The sequence below is a fragment of the Megalobrama amblycephala genome, linkage group LG10 (genome assembly GCF_018812025.1).
Source record: "Megalobrama amblycephala isolate DHTTF-2021 linkage group LG10, ASM1881202v1, whole genome shotgun sequence".
In the NCBI taxonomy this organism is placed as follows: Eukaryota; Metazoa; Chordata; class Actinopteri; order Cypriniformes; family Xenocyprididae; genus Megalobrama; species Megalobrama amblycephala.
The window spans coordinates 21,602,959-21,622,377 of NC_063053.1; the positions used below are offsets into that span (position 1 = coordinate 21,602,959).

The 19,419-nt window shown below is 38.9% G+C and overlaps 1 protein-coding gene across 16 annotated transcripts in view; it reads left to right on the forward strand.

Annotated features, from left to right (window-relative positions):
- Positions 1-19,419, forward strand: part of macrod2 (mono-ADP ribosylhydrolase 2) — a 634,638-nt gene that overhangs the window by 81,256 nt on the left and 533,963 nt on the right. The gene's annotated exons all lie outside the window — the stretch shown is intronic.

The window sequence follows — 19,419 nt, forward strand, 5'->3', positions numbered from 1 at the left end:
AGAACTGTTTGTATTTTGAGTCAACCTCTCTTTCTGTAATGACCTTCCCCCTGCAATCATTCTAATGGCTTAAACATTCTCTCTCTCTACAATATTATATGTTTTATATAATATTATATACATTTATAAAATACTTTCTTTTGGCCAAATTCTAAGGCAGCAGCACATATCCTTCTTGAAGACTGTCCTAGTCATAATTAATGCATTGTGATGAGCTGATTGATGAAATTAATCCAGTTTGTGAAGGAAATTTTAAATATATTATTTCATTCAATTCTGAAGTGTCAATAAAAATTGCGTCATCTTAGAAACATGCTGTCATTCAACTCTATTGAAATCCATTTTAAGTCGAGTTTCCTGTATACTTCTGGCTCTGTAGAGCATTTCAAATCTGTCAGTTTTGAGGTTCTGTTGCAGAAAGGATGCAGATATAAGCAGATGCAGAATGTAAATCGGGAACAAAAGCGACTTGTTTCCTAATTTACACTCTCACAACACAAGTAAACAAAGTACTTTTCTTAACTTCAATCCTGTTTTGTTTGTTGTGCACTGCAGCTAATGCAGCAAAGCATGTTCTCCACCTCGTTTTATCCTAACCGCCAGACCTTTTCCCCTCCGCACCTCACCAAACTTGCAGTTTCACTCCTTTTCAAACTAATTGACTTTAATTTGCCTTTTCTTCCCTCCTTAGTTATGGGCTGAATCTCTGTGTCACAGCAAGTGCCATTTTAAAAGGTATTGGCCAATAAAAAACATGAGTGTGACTGATGTTAATTAATATTCAAGCTTTATGATGTGTGATACTGGTCCTTTGTGGCTCACGATATCCTTCGGCCATTTAGCGTCATACGGTAAGCACCGATCTACTGACCGGGGCTAACGAGCCTTGTCCCCTGAAATGGAGCCCGGTAAGGAAATGGACCTGAGGGGTACATTATCTTAACACAATGAGTGCGTTTATACGTCCGGTGCTGAGGAACATTTTAAAGGGAATTTCATTTCCCTTCGTTAATATGTTTAGCTCAGTATTTAGAGTCTTTCGTTTTCCAAATGACTCATTAGAGGTTACATTATGACCTGCTTTATTGACAATATTTGCAGGCTTTTATTTCAGGACAGCTTAATCAATGGTACTTTGTTGCAATTTATCCTTCCTCGGTTTGTCTTTGTCCTTTTTACTGACTATCTTGATTTTTTTTTTTTTTTTTTTTCCCTCCGCCAAGAGGAAATTTTAAATAATCATTCAATTCTGTGCAATGATACTTTTGTTGTTTCCACAAGGAGGATCTGGCGTCCTCCATTATAGGAGGGGATGTTAATTAAATCACTGCCGCTGTAGTTTTTGCATAAGAGAGCTGTATTATTTAAACGCTCCAGTCTGTGGCATTGCGTGGTAAACAATAACCACTTGCCGCAACCCAAAATTTAAATGAGGCTTTCATAAATCCTTTCCTGGTTTACTCATGTTCTCTGATTTCAAATGTGGAGTCACACTTATCTGATGTTGTGGTAATTTAGGTCTGGGGTAAGAGTGCTTCTGATGCAAATGGAAGCTCCAGGACCTCAGCAGACAGACAGCCGTAGTCAACGGCTTATACTAGCGCAATTACCTGGAAACTTTGCCTGTCTTTTCACCCCTCTTGTTTCTTTATGTCAGTCACTATGGGATATTTAAGTTGTGAAATTCGCTCAAAGATTAAGTGCAGCTCACTGTCGAGCTGCCTCATCTTTTTTAATAACGCAAGGAGGTCACGAAGGCAGTCCATTTGTCCTATTTCTCCCTGCCTCGGAAAACCAGCTCAAGGTTGCTGTTTGAAATGCACATCTCCAGACTGTGTAAATAAATTGCCTTTGAAAGTATGTTCTCCATGCTTGGGTTTAAAGACCGGGCTTTGTGCGGGTGATTTGCATTTTTCACGTGGGGAATTCTGTACGGGATCATCAGGTTGTTGATTTGAATGAATCGATTAATACAAATCAGAATCCTCATTCCATCTTGTCCCGGGAATCTTAGGAACAGTGAAACTTTTAAATAACCTGTCTCGAGTGTTTTGCCCTGTTGGAGGACGAACCCCTTTCTTGTTCCATTGTCAAATCGATACAGATTACCCTGGGAGAGATTGTGAATACCAGATCTGTTTGGTAGCAACCGTTCTGCAATTCTACCTGGTGTTTGTCTATTATGAACTGAAATTGAGTTTGTTCACCTGAATGGAGTTTTATTAGCCCTATTTTACTGAAATTTCCAAAATGCGTCTCACTCAATGTTGCTTGTTTAAAATTCTGCCTTGCTGTGTGTTTTCAACTTTCAGTCCAGTATAAGAAAAGTGAATGTAGCGTTTTACAAGGTCACAAATCTATGAAATGCTGTTACTAACGTCATCCCTGTTGATTTGTTCTCATAAACTGTGAAGCCACAGCCTCTTTTTTCTGTTGTAGGCAAGTTTTCTCCAAATCTGCTTCTTGTTTTTCAGATTTTCACAAGCTGGATCACTTTGACCTGTCTAAACGTTACCAAACAACTCAGTCAACCTTTCATTTATGGATGTCATAATTAATTTGACAAGTAAAAACAAGGCTGTAAGGGGTAGATGCACAGTTCATTTAATGAGTTGACATTAATTTCTGAAACAGTGGGGACCATGGATAATATGAAGGAGAAAATATACAAATAAAATGAAAACAGGTGACCACACAGAGTATGAATAATCATTAAAAAGAGAATTTTGCTTTCAGTCAAATTCTAATGTTAATTTGTGATTTAAACATTTTTAAAATAATGTTAGGCAAATACAAAACAGAATTATTTTCAATAGTGTTCTCATTTGCAAACGGGTGTTTGAATGCGGTTCTCAACTGCACGCTTTTAATGACTGGCAGAGAGCGCATTATGAGGTCATGTTTTGATCCCTTCCTCTCAAAGGAAAAGATTTGAGGTCTAGTCTTCCTCTCAGTAATGTACTTTTGAAACGAGTGCAATTAATGATTTTCCTAATGCATAAATATTCACGATCAAAGTGTTGCGATAGTAGAAGCCAGAGCTTTAAAACTTACGATGGTACTTTTATCAACAAAGCCAGATCTGCTTTTAAAAATACTTTTCCATTGAATTATGTTTTAATCAATTCTATTAGCATCTCACAGGCCGTACCTTTTCTTTCAAGGGCTTTAATAATGACTGCACTGGCAAACATTAAGCTATTGACTTATGTCCTCTGGAAGCCTTTGGAATGGGCTTTTAATGGGAAATATCTGCTCTGAGGGTGTATCGGGCCTAAATCATCATTGCAGTTTGAAGTAAAGCTCTTTGTTCAGTAGTAATTGTATGAGTTTCCGAGGGCCTCCCCAGCCATAAATTAGTGATGACGGTGTTTGCAGAAACGGATTTCAGACGGATGTTGCAGTAACCGATCTCGCAGCTTTTCGGTGGGGTGGGGGACGAACACGGCTAGGAGACACTTGCACTCCTTCTGCGCATTTGCTCCTCTCCGCCAGCCTAATGGATCATGAAGCCCTTGAATATGGCACTGTGCGAACCTCCCCAGGAGGCCTTTTGATGGAAAACATCCTTGCGAGGCCACAGTTGGCGCCTGGGCATCAGGAGCCTCTCAGACGCCACAGATTTACTGCCGCCTTTTAACAAAACCTTTTAATGGAGTTATACAGTGTGTTAGTGAAGGTGTTGGGTCTGATGTTTGAGCATTAACTGGTTTAGAAGAAGATTTATGAGTTTTTTTAGGGAGTTGAAATGTCTTATTCTGTATGGTGATTTTTCATTGTTGTTTACTGTAAATACTGAATATTAATGACTATCTGTAACAATCCAGTGGTTTCAGGGGGAAATAGAAAACTTTCTGAAATTAAATTCGCATGTTTGCCTCAACCTTTTTTTTTTTTTTTTTTTTTATACTGATAGTTCCCAAGACTCTGTCTCGCAGTCCCACCACTGGCTTTTTCTTTCAACAACTCTAACGTGCTTTAAACACATCAGGCACCTTGTCATCTCTCCCATCTGCGCACTTTGTTATTTCCTGCCCTCTGTTGCTGTTGTTGGCTCCAGTGTCTGTTCCCAACTCGCTACATCTGTTGTCATTCTCTCACCCCTAGCAAAGTGTGACCTCACACTCCTGTTTGTGTGGAACGATGTGTTTTTAAAGAGTCCTCACGCTCCCATTGGCTGTCGCTATCAAGTAACGCCCCACGGCTCCGGCTTGTTGGAAGCTGCTCGCTCCCAAAGAGGATCTCCGGAGAGACCCGTAAATGTCGGACAGTCAAGGTTGAATATGTTCTAGGATAGAGATGGTTCTGGCCTGCCAACGACAATCGAATTGAGAATCTATGACCATTTTTTTTGTGCTTATTTTTAACAAATGACTCATTTTGATCATTTTCATTAGTGTCTGTGTAGTCTGTTCAGCTCCCTCAACGTACGTTATCTTGTTGAAAACAAGCTAATGGGCACATTCTAATGAAACGCATCTGTTCAATTGGCTTCCTCACTGTTTGATCAATTCTAAAGCTGTTAATTAAAGTGATGGGAAAGCCTGGACATCTTGCAAGCTCTGCTGCTGATTTCGACGCAATCGATTTCTGCGGCATTGATGAATGGATCGAGTGTCTTGTCAATCTGGCCGTTCACACTGTGAACAACAATTGAATGCAACGCGTACAACTGAATTTCTTTTTTACTCGAGACTGCACGCACACAGATTAGAGGTCAGTGTCAGTCAGCTTCAAAGGAGAAAAGAGTGCGATGTAGCCTTTTTGCATCTGAAGTCTGTCGCTAGAGTTCACCTTCAGCCTGTTTAGTATGCCAGAGACATATAGGTGAATGCGGAGCTGGTCAGCTCCTATTTTCTCACCAGGTTGTACAGTCTGCCTCATGAAACCAGTCGTAGCTGTAAAACAGAGGTGAGGCTTTAAAGATTTTATTTAATCACTCTGTGGACAATATGAGCCGTTTCTGTTAATTTATTTCAATTTGAGTCTACTTAAGATTCAAATTAAATACAGCTGCACAGAATTAGATATTTTATCTCTGACAATTCAGGGATCCAGACAAAAAAAAAAAAACGACAAAGGTGTCATTAGCTACTAAAATGAGACATTTAGGAGGCAAATTATTTTTTTTTTATTTTTTTTTTTTTAGATGACAAATTACAGAATCGGTTGATAAAGATCATAGTGCATAGTGTTTTTAAGCTTTGAACAACTATGACTGTGCTGTCATGAGGAGACGTTTGTGTTACATTACATGCTAATATCTTTTTTTTTTTTTGTAATACCGTTATTAATTGATGACAGTAACAATGTTGTTACATTGAATATGTTTTGTGATTTTGATTTTTTGATTTTTTGATTGGTCCATACTTTATAAGTGACCCCCCCCCCCCCCCACCACAAATTGGACATCAATGGAAAAAGTTTTTCATACTGAAAACTTTCGACTAGATTTTAAATTATTGTTGCACATTTTATTTTTGTTGCATTTTAATCTGGAGCCCTGTAATCATATTCAAACACGTCGTATTTAAAGTTACCAAAATGTTACCCAAGTGTTTCATTGTTATGAGACTTGATTGATATGTTACTTTCTGTTTTTCCAGCTGTCCTTTTTTTTTTTTTTTTGACAGTGAAGAAATGTATGCGTGAGATGCCCTCATAAATTCAAAAATCCCTCGCCTCCCACACCTTTCTTCTATGCGGCTGCTGGACCCTGTTGGACACTCTGGCATTCCACCCTCGTCAGTGTTCCCACACCCCCCCCCCCCCCCCTCACCTGCCATCATCCTCTCTGTCATCGAAGGGATAATTAAGTCGATCCCCAGTTAGGGTCCAGAGGCCCCGCAGATCTGACCGTGTGCCAGTGCACGATGCCTGCTGACCTAGGAGACTTTTTCCCCACCTCTGGCCCCAATGATAGATGGATGAATCCATCTTGAATGGAACTGCATATTTGCTCTTTTTGTGCGTTATCTAATAATGGATTGGCCATGCATATATGTGAGGAATTACTTATGCTTGGCTAAGTGAATTAGCCCAAAACCACGGCCATCTGGCTTATGAAAATGAGCAAGGAGGGAGGGAGAAGTGCAGGAGTTAGAAACTAGATTTACATGATCAATTTGCATAGTGCTTTTTTTTTTTTTGTTTGGCACCAATGTCCACAACAAAAAGTTACTGACTACCCACACATAATCGTGCATAATTTCCATCTCCTTTTTTTTTTAACAGGGACCTCTGGAGGTCTTGGCCTCCTTACAATGGCTAAACGAATTTGGTGCCTTATGCTCTTTTTGACATAATTCGATTAGTGACCTGGTAAGCATTATTGTGAACGGACCTCTTCATACAGGTTCATAGGGCTTTGGTGGGACGGCCCGTGTCAAGTTAGACACCACCCACCGCCCCCTCAGTCCCCCACTGTTGTTGTGTCGCCACACATAGGAAAGGCATGATTAATGACCGAGCTCATGGAGACATTGTCAGCCACTGGTGATGAGGACAAAATAGACACCCCGTCACGTTAACCTCTCGCTCCAGAAGCGGTCGGCTGGGTGGAGGGACACAAACTATTGTGTTGAGATGCCTCGCAGGAAACTGGAGTTTAGAGATGGCGCTTGTAGACAGGAAAAATATAAAATGGGTTTTATTAGAGATGGAAGATGTTTCCGTACAGGAACTTGGAAGGGCAGGGACACAGGGCTTTGTCTTTTTAGGGTAAGATGTGTAAATGATCTATTGTTAGACTGATTTGTAACCCTGCTCATCTCTCCTTAGGCAGTTCAGGCAAACATTTATAGAACCTTACTCAAGTTTTGGATCACCTCATTGATCAAACCTGTGCCTTCAAATCCCGTTCCACACAAATCACGGCCGTTTCCATTTTCAACTGACGTTTTAGAGCTTCATCTTGTGAGCAGATATTTAATGTTTCATTACAACGCAGACGCCATTAATACAAAGCCAGTTTTCCTTCCTGCTAATAATAGTAGGGCTTATTAATTGAAAATGAAGAACGGGCCTGCCAGGCAACCCGGCAGAGTTTTCCAAAACTGAGGAGAGCAGAACTTCATCTTCGTTTGTGTTTAAATGAAACGTCTGCATACTAGAGCAGGGAAATAATTAGCAACTTAAAAAAAAAAAAAAAAAATGGGGGGGAAATTTTCATCCTAATCCCCAGACAGGATTTGTATTGTTGTCATGTTCTCACTGGTTAAGAAAAGAGGGCGAGAGAAAAATGCTAATGTGAGCAGAACAGTAAGGAGATTTTTTTTTTTTTCAAGAAAATTTGAGAGGCGCTTACCTGCGCAGTTCTTGCTGCCATGATATAATGATTGTGTGTGTGTGTTTATATATTATCAATAGATATAGAATGAATCACTTTCAGATCATGTCAACTTTTGTACATATTAGAATGCTTAAAAAAAAAAAAAGTCTTACATAACACATGCATGAAGGCTGTCCTAGCTCCCAGTGTCCCTAGAGAGAAATATCCTTCAGGAAAAAGAAGGATTTTCTCTGGTGCAGGATGAGAGCGTGTTGTAGACTGAACGCTTTGCCACTTCTTGTCGTTCCGTAATCCTGTTCTTATCAGCACAGCTGTCAGCCCCTAAATGAAGTCGGGCTCCTGAACTCATTTACAACTGTGACACTCAAAACCTTCACTACTTCCTCTCACTGCATGTCACACACTGACGAGACTTTCATGTTTCATATGGTTACACCAGTGTTTGCAACATAATTCTGTTCAGCCTATATTTTTTTTCTTTTAATGTTAATACCATTTAACTCTTTTGTGAATGTGAGAGATTATTAGAGATTATTTTTTTTAAGAGTAATTTATTATTTGCCTTTACTTGTAGCTGGTGAAGACACAATGAAAAGTCTCGGAGATGCACAGTGTATCTGTAACATATTAGTTATTGGCCGATATTGTATATTTTTAAGTGTATTTGTATCAGTTAATAATTGCCATCATCTAATGCTCACGTAAATTTAATCTTACTAAAACTAATAATGATATATATTGTAAACGCTGTTAAATGTAGCCTGTAGCAAATCTCAAAATGAATATCCACTTTCCAGTGTTTAGTCTGCAAAATAGCATGGGGATTTTAGTTTCTGTATTGATTGATTATCGACAAAAATACTAAAACTCTTATCAGTTAATTGTGTCATCCTGAACTTTAATATCCCTAATGTTGTCTGTTTATTATCTTTTTGACACCCGCTATTGTTAGCTTATCACATTTGTGCAGGAAGACTTGCTTGTGTGATTTGCCTGCAGTGATACTTGAAATATAATTGTAACAGTGCAAGTTTGCAGTAGAAAGATTTGTGTCTAGAAACAGAGGCCTTTGTCTTTTTACTTGATCAGCATTTTGACCTCATTTTTAATGCATCCAGAATCCCAGCAGGTCCATCCTTTTATCTCACCACCCATTCTAGTAGTGTCCAAGAACTTTTGTTCATGTGAGATTGTGTGTTTGAGGGGGTTAATGCCATAGATGGAAATGGCCTTGTGGTCATTAAAATGTCTGTTCAGAGATTACCAGTCCTCATCGTATTAAATCACAAATCATTTTGCTTTTATCATGATTGGTATCTTTACGGCTCAATGTTCAGTGTGCCTTTCATTCTACTCATACTGCGATCTGTTCTTTGTCTTCATTGGGGGTCGGAGAAAGTATTTGACTGTCGACATCAAAGAGTCAAATTGCACGCCACCGGCATTGTCCATGGCCAAATTATCCCAAAGAGATTTGTAATGGCGTTCTTTTTTTGCCAGCTAGCGGCGCCTCACTTCCTGTCATCTCCTCATGTTCATTTGACAGTGGCCTTCTGAGCGAGGGTATGTGCGTGTGTGTTAAAGTATGGGTGGACAGACCACAAGAATGCCACGGTAAACAGTCATCTGTCACTTTAAGCCATGTGTGTGTCCATTTAGGGACTGTCCTGGCTCTCTGAGGCTTGTCATCTGGGAGAGGCAGTCATAGGAAGGCCTTAAGCAGCTGAGAGACGTGGATTAGACCAGCTTATTTCCTTAGAGTCTTCTAGTGGATCATTGGATTGCAGTAGCTTTGCTAGATTTTTTTTTCATTTGAGAAATTGAAAATGAAATTTCTGCAGTGTTACTTCACAAACACAGATTAACCTTGTTCTTGTAATATTTAAGAATCGCTTGATGGGAAATAATTGGTTTGTTGTTTGGTGTGATACAATAGCACTTAAACCTTTCTGCAGCTTAGTGACATACAGTAGCAACTGCTCGACCAGACAGTCTATATTAATGCTCATGGGAAAAATCTCAGCGCCTAGAAGTGGCAACGTCAAACCTAAAGTGCATACACACGCAATCGGACATATAGAGTGTGATTATACAATTGATACATGGATACATAAACTACCGTTCAAAAGTTTGAGTTTAAGTTTTTTTTAAAGAAATGAATACTTTATTAAAGGGGGGGTTGTAATGCTATTTCATGCATTCTGACTTTTTTACACTGTTAAAGAGTTACATGGCCATAACAGTTTCAAAACACGAGTTGGACATATGACGGAGTATTTCTGTGCCAAATATACTACTTCCGGTTGTGGACATGTTTCGCACGGAATTCCTTGTATAGGCACTTCTCCCTGATAAGCGTGCACACACACCACCCAGAGCAAGAGCAAAAGCACCCCTATCAATGCGCTTCGTTCGGGATACGGAAGCTCTACGGAGAGTTTTTTCAACAATGGCTGTGTCTCAATTCAGGTTCTGCACCCTTTGAAGGTTGCATACATCATCAAGGCAAGAAAAATAACCGTTAGATTGCAAACTAAGAAAGAAATTACAGTATTTTACACCTCACAATGAATATCAGTCAATTTTATTACGGTTACTTTTCTTAAATATGACATCCTTGATGACGTATGCAGCCTTCAAATGCGACCTCCGGAGGACGCAGCCTCCGAAATGAGACGCAGCTCCTGTCACCAAAGGAGTGTGTTTTTGGTTGTGAGGGAAAGATGACCTTTTTCAGCTTCCCAAAGAACCCAGCGTTAAGGGAACAGTGGATGAAGTTTGTTTTTCCGGGGCAGCAATGGAGTTGTGCACGTATGTTTGTTTGTTCCCGGGATTTCGGTGATGAATGCTTTGTAAATAAGGCACGGGTTTGCAGATCGCGGGTGGTGAGTAAAGCTGCATCAGATGCCTGTATTTTGTTGGCAATTGGCGCGCAAGTGCATAAAATGTAAACATGAACGTTTTTGTTCAATTTTTATTTATAATGCACTGCAGACGATCTCTACACAGAAGCTGCGCGCACTGGTGACTCTTTAGCTCCGCCCACAGCACTGACGGCAGGCACGCCTCCAGGAGCTCTGCTTTTTTCGGAAAGACTCGGTACAGCGTATCTATGTTTTATAAATATGATAAAACTAAAGACTTTTCTGAGATACAAAGGATGCAATATTGCTCTATATGAGCTTAAGATTAACATGAGATTGGCAGAAACTGTGTGATACCCCCCCCTTTAAGCTAGGAGGCATTCAATGTGTCATTATATTGGATCCGTGCATTAGCTTTTAAAGTGACACATACCTGCTGCCGTCTGTGTAATTAATGTTAATCAAACAACAAAAGATACAGAAAAAAGTTATCTGGTAAAACTGTTTTCATATCGCAGTATATATCAGAAAAACACAATATTACAATGTCATTTTTTTTTTTTTTAATATCGTGCAGCCCTAATGCCGTAACTCTTCACACTGACCTTTATCAAACTCTTCAGTGCTAATGCAGTATACAACCACCCATCTCTCCTCACCTAGCACATGGGCAGTGATACAGAGACCTTGAAGCATTGATGTGACATGGCCCATGTTCAGATGAATGGTGACAGCCAGTATTTAGAGCCTGCTGACACCACTGATTGTCCAGGAGTTGTAGTGGAGGCAGCCAGACCTACTTCCAGATCGTCCCAAAGAGAGACGCAGAGGCCTTGGGGGGGAGACAGGCCTGTGTTGTGGTTAAGTGTAAGTGTATTGATGCGGACTGAAGTGTTGTGTAAGAAGGGCCGTAGGGAGGTGGTGTTAGTCTCACGGTTCCTGCAGAAGGTCAGACTGTCACAGGCTGCATGGCACTTTTTCTTCCAGCTGTACATTTCCCTCAGAACTTGGTTTTCTAAAAGCACTCAAAGTTCTCATTTTTATGATGTTTTCAAGGACAGAAGTGGAGTAAAGAGGTTCATATGATACAAGCGGTCATGCAGGATGAGGCTATTTCTATTTACTGTAAGTGTCCAGTTTTGTGATGAACAATGATTTTCCTGATCCTGAATTTTCTTCAGAACGTTTTGAGTGGAGTGACTCAGTACATTGAGTCAGAACTCAGGGGCGTCATGCATCTTTTTTTGAGGGGGCACCAGTGGTGTTCTTGGCTTGTTTAGTGCCCTAGGCGAGTTAAGACTTATGCAGGCCCACACGGGATCTACACCCACAGAATAGCATTAAATTAATTGGTAACGCTGTACAAAATGGTAAATTCATTGACATTTAATTAATGCATTAGGTATCATAAACTAACAATGAAAATGTTTTACACAATAATCTGTTAAAAGGTTAGTTCACCCAAAAATTTAAATTCTGTCATTAATTACTCACCCTCATGTTGTTCCACACCCGCAAGACCTTCGTTCATCTTTGGAACACAAATTAAGATATTTTTGATAAAATCTGATGGCTCAGTTAGGCCTCCATTGCCAGCAAGATAATTAACACTTTCAGATGCCCAGAAAGTTACTAAAGACATATTTAAAACAGTTGATGTGACTACAACCTTAAAGGATTAGTCCACTTTCAAATAAAATTTTCCTAATAATTTACTCACCCCCATGTCATCCAAGATGTCTTTCTTTAGTCGAAAAGAAATTGGGTTCGAAATTAGAAATGGGTTTTTGATGAAAACATTCCAGGATTATTCTCCTTGTAGTTGACTTCAATGGCCTCCAAACGGTTGAAGGTCAAAATTACCAGACGAGGAATTAAGGGTCTTATCTAGCAAAACGATCAGTCATTTTCGGAAAAAAATACAACTGTATATGCTTTGTAAACACACATGATCGCCTTGCATGTGCTTCCGCTTTCCGTAGTCTTCCCTATTCAACTTACGGAATGAATGCGGCGCCAGTTCCGTTTTTTTTTTTTTTTCGTCAGTAGAATAGGGAAGGTGTAGAAAGTACAGCGTAAGCTTTTTGAAGAATACCGAAAGCGGAAGCATGTGTAAGGTGAACATTTGTGTTTATAAAGCATATACAGTTGTATCTTTTTCAAAAATGGCCGATCGTTTCGCTAGATAAGACCCTTATTCCTCGTCTGGTATCGTTTAAAGCCCTTTGAAGCTGCACTGAAACTGTAATTTTGACCTTCAACTGTTTGGAGGCCATTGAAGGCCACTATAAGGAGAATAATCCTGGAATGTTTGCATCAAAAACCTTAATTTCTTTTCAACTGAAGAAAGAAAGACATGAACATCTTGGATGACATGGGAGTGAGTAAATTATCAGGAAAATTTTATTTGAATGTGGACTAATTCATGTTATGAAGCGACGAGAATACTTTTTGTGTGCCAAAAAAACAAAATAACAACTTTATTCAACAATATCTAGTGATGGGTGAATTCAAAACACTGCTTCATGAAGCTTCGAAGTTTTACGAATATTTTGTTTCGAATCAGTGGTTTGGAGCGTGTATCATACTGCCAAATAATTACCGATAATTAACCAAGTGAAACTGGAATTAAACTTGACAGACTGCTGCTGGTATGATCGGCAGACACCTGCCTAGGCTCTAATTTTTTGAAAGGTGTATGTTTTTAACATCACATTGCCTTAACTTGGGTGTGAACTTTTAATTAAGGCTGGAAGATCTATAATGGGTTTCTCTTTTAAAGTTATTTTTATTGTTTCTTGACTTAATATGGTTATTAGATCAATCCATTGAAAATTTTTTCTAGAAGGTGTTTGCAGCTTTTCTCACTCTTTCAATGCTGAATGACCATCACATTTCTGATATTATCAGTTCTTGAGTATCAAGACCAAGTGAACTTTAACAGGTCTTATATATGACGGTTCTCTAAAGAGAACTCGTATTGATTAGTCCTTTTCAGAAAAACTCCCACTGGCAGTTACTAGGCTCTCTGATAGCGTTTCACTTAATTCAGGCAGTAGATTTTAATTGAATGCTCTGGTGTAACAAAAATACTTTTTCCATTTCCATACCAATAACACATTGACATTTAAACTTAACCTTATTGGTGTCAAAATAATCTGATTGCATCTTCCTCTTACGGTCCTATCAGTAGGCTACATCAAATCAGCATACATAACACCAGTGTACCAGTTGGCATTACAGCATGTCTTCACCATCTGTCAGTTGCATATATCTGGCGGGTCGCCTTACCGGCATGCAGATACGCCATTGACATTTAAACTTTGGCCCTCACGCAAACGGGAATGCTAACCAGATCGAAGCTGGGCCCGACACGGTCCTCCGAGGGCTAAAGGACGATTGTACCACACAGGAACTTTCCGAGGGAATGCAATGATTATTCCCAACAAGAGCAGACATTCTGGACAAATACCCCGGTGGGTCGATGCAGCGGCGGAGAACGGGCCGCACAAATCTGCTAAAGGGCACAGGAAGATATATCACCTTTTAAAAGATCATTTAAGCTAGTTAATGGATGACATGAATTAATGTCTCTCATCTAGTAAAGTCAATTAAACGGACGTTCTCAAAACATATGATGCTCTACATCAAATTATCATACCCAGCACTCGCCTGCAGGAAACGGTCGTTGTCGCTTGTTATTGCATTAACAGATGCTGGCTGGAGGTAGGAATCCACTTCACTGCAGTTGTAAGTCATTTTCCCTGTTCAATAATTCAACCTGCTCCACCGGCAAAGTGTCGCTGCTGTTGCCACCTTAATAGACGAGCCTTTGTTAACTTGTATTAATGTCAGATGATTTTAAGGGGAGATAGATGTATGCACGCTGTGTGCTGTCAAGCAAAAAATTGGATTCATTTAGATGATGGGAGATTGTAGTTGTTGCAGCCTTAGAGTTTCAGGTCGTTGGTCATAATGAGGAGAAATACTAAGTCTTGTATTTTAGAACTTAAGGGGACGTAGGGAGGACTTTAGAAGATAGGGACGAAATTGGATAGAGAGTTTGAAAGGTACATTAAGGATGGAGAAAAAATGATAGGCCCCATTAACACTCAACATTAAGATCCATCTCAGGTGATTCGATCAGAAGTGTTCAGCTGAGACAGACACATTGCTGTTTGTACTTAGTAGACATCTCCTTGCTGTTGCTGTATTTCTACTCAGGGCAGCTTTGAAGGCCTTAAAATATGAAAAGTGCTGGTAATCAATACAGATTTCCTGATTCAAAACAATTTTTATTTACAAGCTGTCAATTCAAGTTGATTTAGATATTCATTAAGAAAATGTTTTTTTAAGGTTACAGATGAAAAAAAAAATCTCTCTCTTCTAATTCTGTTAAAAAAACTTTGTTTCAGGGTATTTCACAATTTGGAAAATGAACACTGAATATGAAAAAAAAATGTTTGGATTAAGACCATTTTGCTCTTTATTTTTTTTTTTTTTAGTTGATGCAATACACAACTTGATGTAGAAATGGATAAAAGCAACAAAGTAACTTGTTTTTGAACTTTTCATTAAAAAAGTGGCTCATACAAATAAATCGTTTTGGGAATCCTTGTTGTTTTTAGTTCAAAAAAGGAAGTGACAGGCTTATTAGAGTCATTTGTTCAGTGATATTTTCTCACAGCCACTGAATATATTCATAGAGTAAAAGATTGCTTTTGGGATTTTAAAGGTCCCGTTCTTCGTGATCCCATGTTTCAAACTTTAGTTAGTGTGTAATGTTGTTGTTAGAGTATAAATAAAATCTGTAAAATTTTAAAGCTCAAAGTTCAATGCCAAGCGAGATATTTTATTTAACAGAAGTCGCCTACATCGAACGGCCAGTTTGGACTACATCCCTCTACTTCCTTCTTTAATGACGTCACTAAAACAGTTTTTTGACTAACCTCCGCCCACAGGAATACACAAGAGTTGCGTTTGTAGAGTGTGTTTGTCGCCATGTCGTCGAAACGCTGTTATTTTCATCCCGCAGTCCAATCACCGGGTCTGATTCCGGCTCAAATTGATAGGGTAAAATTAAAGACATGTTTACAATAACACTGAGCGCATTCATCTCCACGTTATGGAAAGAGGCGTGACTTTTCCGGGCACGGTGCGCTCAGAGCTGCCGAATCACAACACAGGAACCGCTGGCACAATCAGAACTCGTTACTTATTTCTGAAGGAGGGACTTCATAGAACAAGGAAGTCATCAGCCCGTTTTTATGACAGTGGAAACAGCGGTATACAGATAAGTAAATTATGTGAAAAATACTGTTTTTTTTTTTTTACACGCGAAACATGAACACATGTTATATTGCACACTATAAACACAATCAAAGCTTCAAAAAAACACGAAAAACGGGACCTTTAAGAATTGAGATCAGGAACATTCAAATGAAGATTATTAATTAAGATTAAAATTAATTAATTGGAAAGACGAAATTTTTACCTAGCCCTAAAGGAATCACCGCATCATTCTTTGTCATATTTTTTAGTTATGGTTTTCTTTATTTTTTTGGACATTTATTTTCTGTCTGGTTCTTTAAACATTTGCTTTGACTCCTTTTATTTGTTTCACCACATGACCGTGGTGACAGCAGAGCACATGTGGCCGTGGCTCCACGCCCAGACCGCAGCTGTCTCTTCAGGACATGCATAAGATATGTTGTGGTTTCCATCTCTATTGGAACTTACAGAAAAGGGAATGTATCCGTTTTTTAAAACTGGTCTGTTCTTATTTGGTTTGCAATGAAGTATATGAACGGATGTAAATGTGGTGATTTAATAAGGGCTCTTCAAACCTCAACCCCAAACGGAAGTACAAGCAATGCGCACGCATATTTTTGCACGTTCTGAAAATATACATTAGTCTGTATCATCTGTGTTGATGACGTGATTTATAAACTTGCTTTCTGTGGAGTCCAGGCATGTGGGAGGCCACATTGGTGCCCTAGGCCTGACATTGTGACCTCTATTTCTCTTTCTTTTTTTTTTTTAAAGACACACAATGAGGGGTCTCAGCTTTGATGTGCAAGATGTCTTGGACTGAATACAAGGTGCGGAAGAAGAACAGAAAGCAAATGGCTCATTAGGATGAAATTTTGCTATTTTATTTTGGAAAATTTTGCGCTGAGCTGAGGGAAAAGGTTTGCAGTGAACGCGAGGCCAGGCAGAATGGGAGCAAACACATCACACACTTGGGAATAGATATGCTAGGAGTTGATGACTACATCTCCCTGCAAGGTGAAACAAAATGAGATCAGAATAAGATGGTGCTTTTAAAGTCAGCTCCCTTATGGCTCTTTTGGTAAATTAAACTCTAAAAATAATTGAATGACATGTGGCTTCTGCATTTGCCAGTAATTGCCTTTCTTGTCGAAAGCAACTCTCATTACCTTATTTTAGATGCTCTTATAAACGTTTTATGATCAAAAAACAGAGCAGCTGCATTACTTTTCACGCAATTCATTGTTTTTAAGAGCAAGGGGTCTGTCATTGTCCCTGATAACAAAGCATGATCTGATCTCTACTGTTCCTCTGCTTAAAAAATGGAGGTCAAAAGTCCAAAAAGATGAAAAATGTTCATCAGTTACTTTACAATGCGGTCAAAAGTTGAAAAGATGAAAAATGTTTACCAATTGTAAAAAAGGGAGGTCAAAGGTCAAAAAAGATGAAAAATGTGTTCCGTTTGCTTAAAAAAGGGTCATATGTCTAAAAACATAAAAAATGTCTACTAATTACTTTAAAAAAAAGGGGGTCAAACATCCAGATTGTCCACCAATTTTTCATCTTTTGTTGGCTTGTGACCCTTGTTTCACCTGTTTTAATCTGACCCCTGATCAGTCATGGCTTTCTTTGACCACAGCAAAAGAGATGACTGAGCAACATAGAGTGTATTTTTTAGAGCCTGATATTTTTAAAGCTCCACATCATTATGTCTATAGTTTTTTTTTTTTTTTTTTTTTGAGACTTTTGTATTTGTATCTCAAGTGAAGTGCCCTATTCAAGGTAGAATTTCAAGTGTGCACCGGCCCCAAGGACATCAGACCTGATCAATGGTTTTCCCAGGGCGAATGAGGTCATCTGTAAGCTCCAACAATGTGCTGACAAAGAAGCCAGAGGTGAGGTCATTGTGTTAAAAGGGTCACCACAGGTCACCCCCAGTAGCAGCCGCTCAACTCTCCTTCCCCCAGTACTTAAGGTTAGTGTTCTGAATAGATCATTTTAACTGGAGAATACAAATTGCTGTTGGCACTCTCATCCAGCTGATTTGCTTTCACCATACAGCACATAATATTAATATTTCAAGCCGTTTTGCTCGTAGCTCAAGCGGTAAAAAATTCTGATGGTGTTAGGAAACTGGAGATTGATTTACTGCATGCAGAACGTCCGTAAAGGGAATGTGCACGCTCAAACACACTCGCACACCTGTGCGTTTTGATAATTAAAACTGCCGTAATCTCATTCCTATTTGATACTGCTTTATACCTTCAGTTCTGGCTGACATCTCATCTCCAGAATGAATGATTTGTAAGTTACAGCAGCTGGTGTGTGTTGAGTTAATATGTAGAAGAGTATAACAAACTTGAATATGGAGGATGGAGAAACCATTTTTTTCTGGGAATTATGGGAGAGAGAATAAATAATGAATAATAATTCTCTAATTCGCAGTCGACTTCAGTGCATTGGATTAGACATAGTGTAATACAGTATTTTGGTTATGAATTCATGTTTTTCACTGTTTACTTTCTTGCGTCTGCATTTTACATTCTTTTCAGAGGTAAAAGCAATAGTACAAATGCACCTTGATCAGACAAAGGTTAGTTTTAAATAAAATAGCTCATAAAGAAAAAGCCTTCAGATTTAAAAGAAAGTGAGTGAAACATAGCAACGCCATCACTCAGCATTTGAAAACTCGCTAATATTGTCAGTCAGGAAACCACATAAACAAATGACAAGGCAAGTTGTGGAATATCAACAACATTCACATATGTGGACCCTTGCTGTACCATATGCTCACAGAGAGTGTTCACTTTAATTTCTAGCTGATGTGGTATATTTAGTACATAAGACTGTTGAAGTATACTTAAGGTTTGGATCAGACTTGCTGTTTTTAGAGGCTCCCCTGAACTGTAATTACATCTCAGGGCGTGTGCATCTATGTGCGTTCGCACACTCATGGCCCACATATATGTTGTGTAGATGCGTACATGTGCATATGTGAGCCACCTGTGCGATTCCTACTGTGATTTGGGCTGTACCATCAACCTAATGCTATATAGTCATTAGATACGTACATCTCCCCCTGTGGTCGTGAGATGCATCAAAATCCAGCACAGCATCTCTCCAATGGCCTCATTTAGCTTCTGTGCTGTACTCGCTGATATTTCCCACTTGGACCAATCAGATAAGTCATACATGGCTTAACCACACAAAAGAGCACTTGGAGCCCTAAGCGGATGCTGCACTAGTAAGGAGCCTCCGTATGCTTTAGATCAGTGGTTCCCAAACTTTTTACAGTGGCATACCCACTGAGGCTTTAAACATCCTTCTGCGTAGCCCCTCTCTTCTGTTTAGACTGCTGTCACACCTTTTCCATTTAAGGGACAATATTTGCCCCCTTAAATTGATTTACAAGTACATGTTTTTACCTTTTATAAAGTCAGTTTTTCTAACCATTTTAAATGTATGTTTCATGTTTTATGTCATGTTCTTAAAATTCCATTAATTTTATTATTAATATAATAATTAAAGCAATAAATGATGGTAAAAACGAAATGATACCTTTAAATATTAAACTACAATCGCCAGTACATGACGGCAAGTCGCTGTCTTAATGAGTGAGTCATCGAGTCATTCATTCATTCAGTAATGAAGCAAGTGGCTATATTTATTAATAGGCCATTAATCATTGATTATCCTGATTCATTCAAAGCCGCAGATTCATTCACTATTAGCATCAGCAGTTCCTTCTTTGGGATCTCTTTTGATCAGAAGCAACATCAGCTTTACTCGTGGTGGATATGGAAAATGAAAATATGCTTGACTATCTTTTTGACATTTTGGCAATATTAACTTATTTTTACTAGAATAATTTGTCAGGTATATACACACTCTCCAAACTTTATGCTACTCTTCAAACTTTACTGCATGCAAAACAGTTCCAACCAGTGAGTGATTTTGAACTTAAGAAAACTGATTGGTCAAAAATATATATAT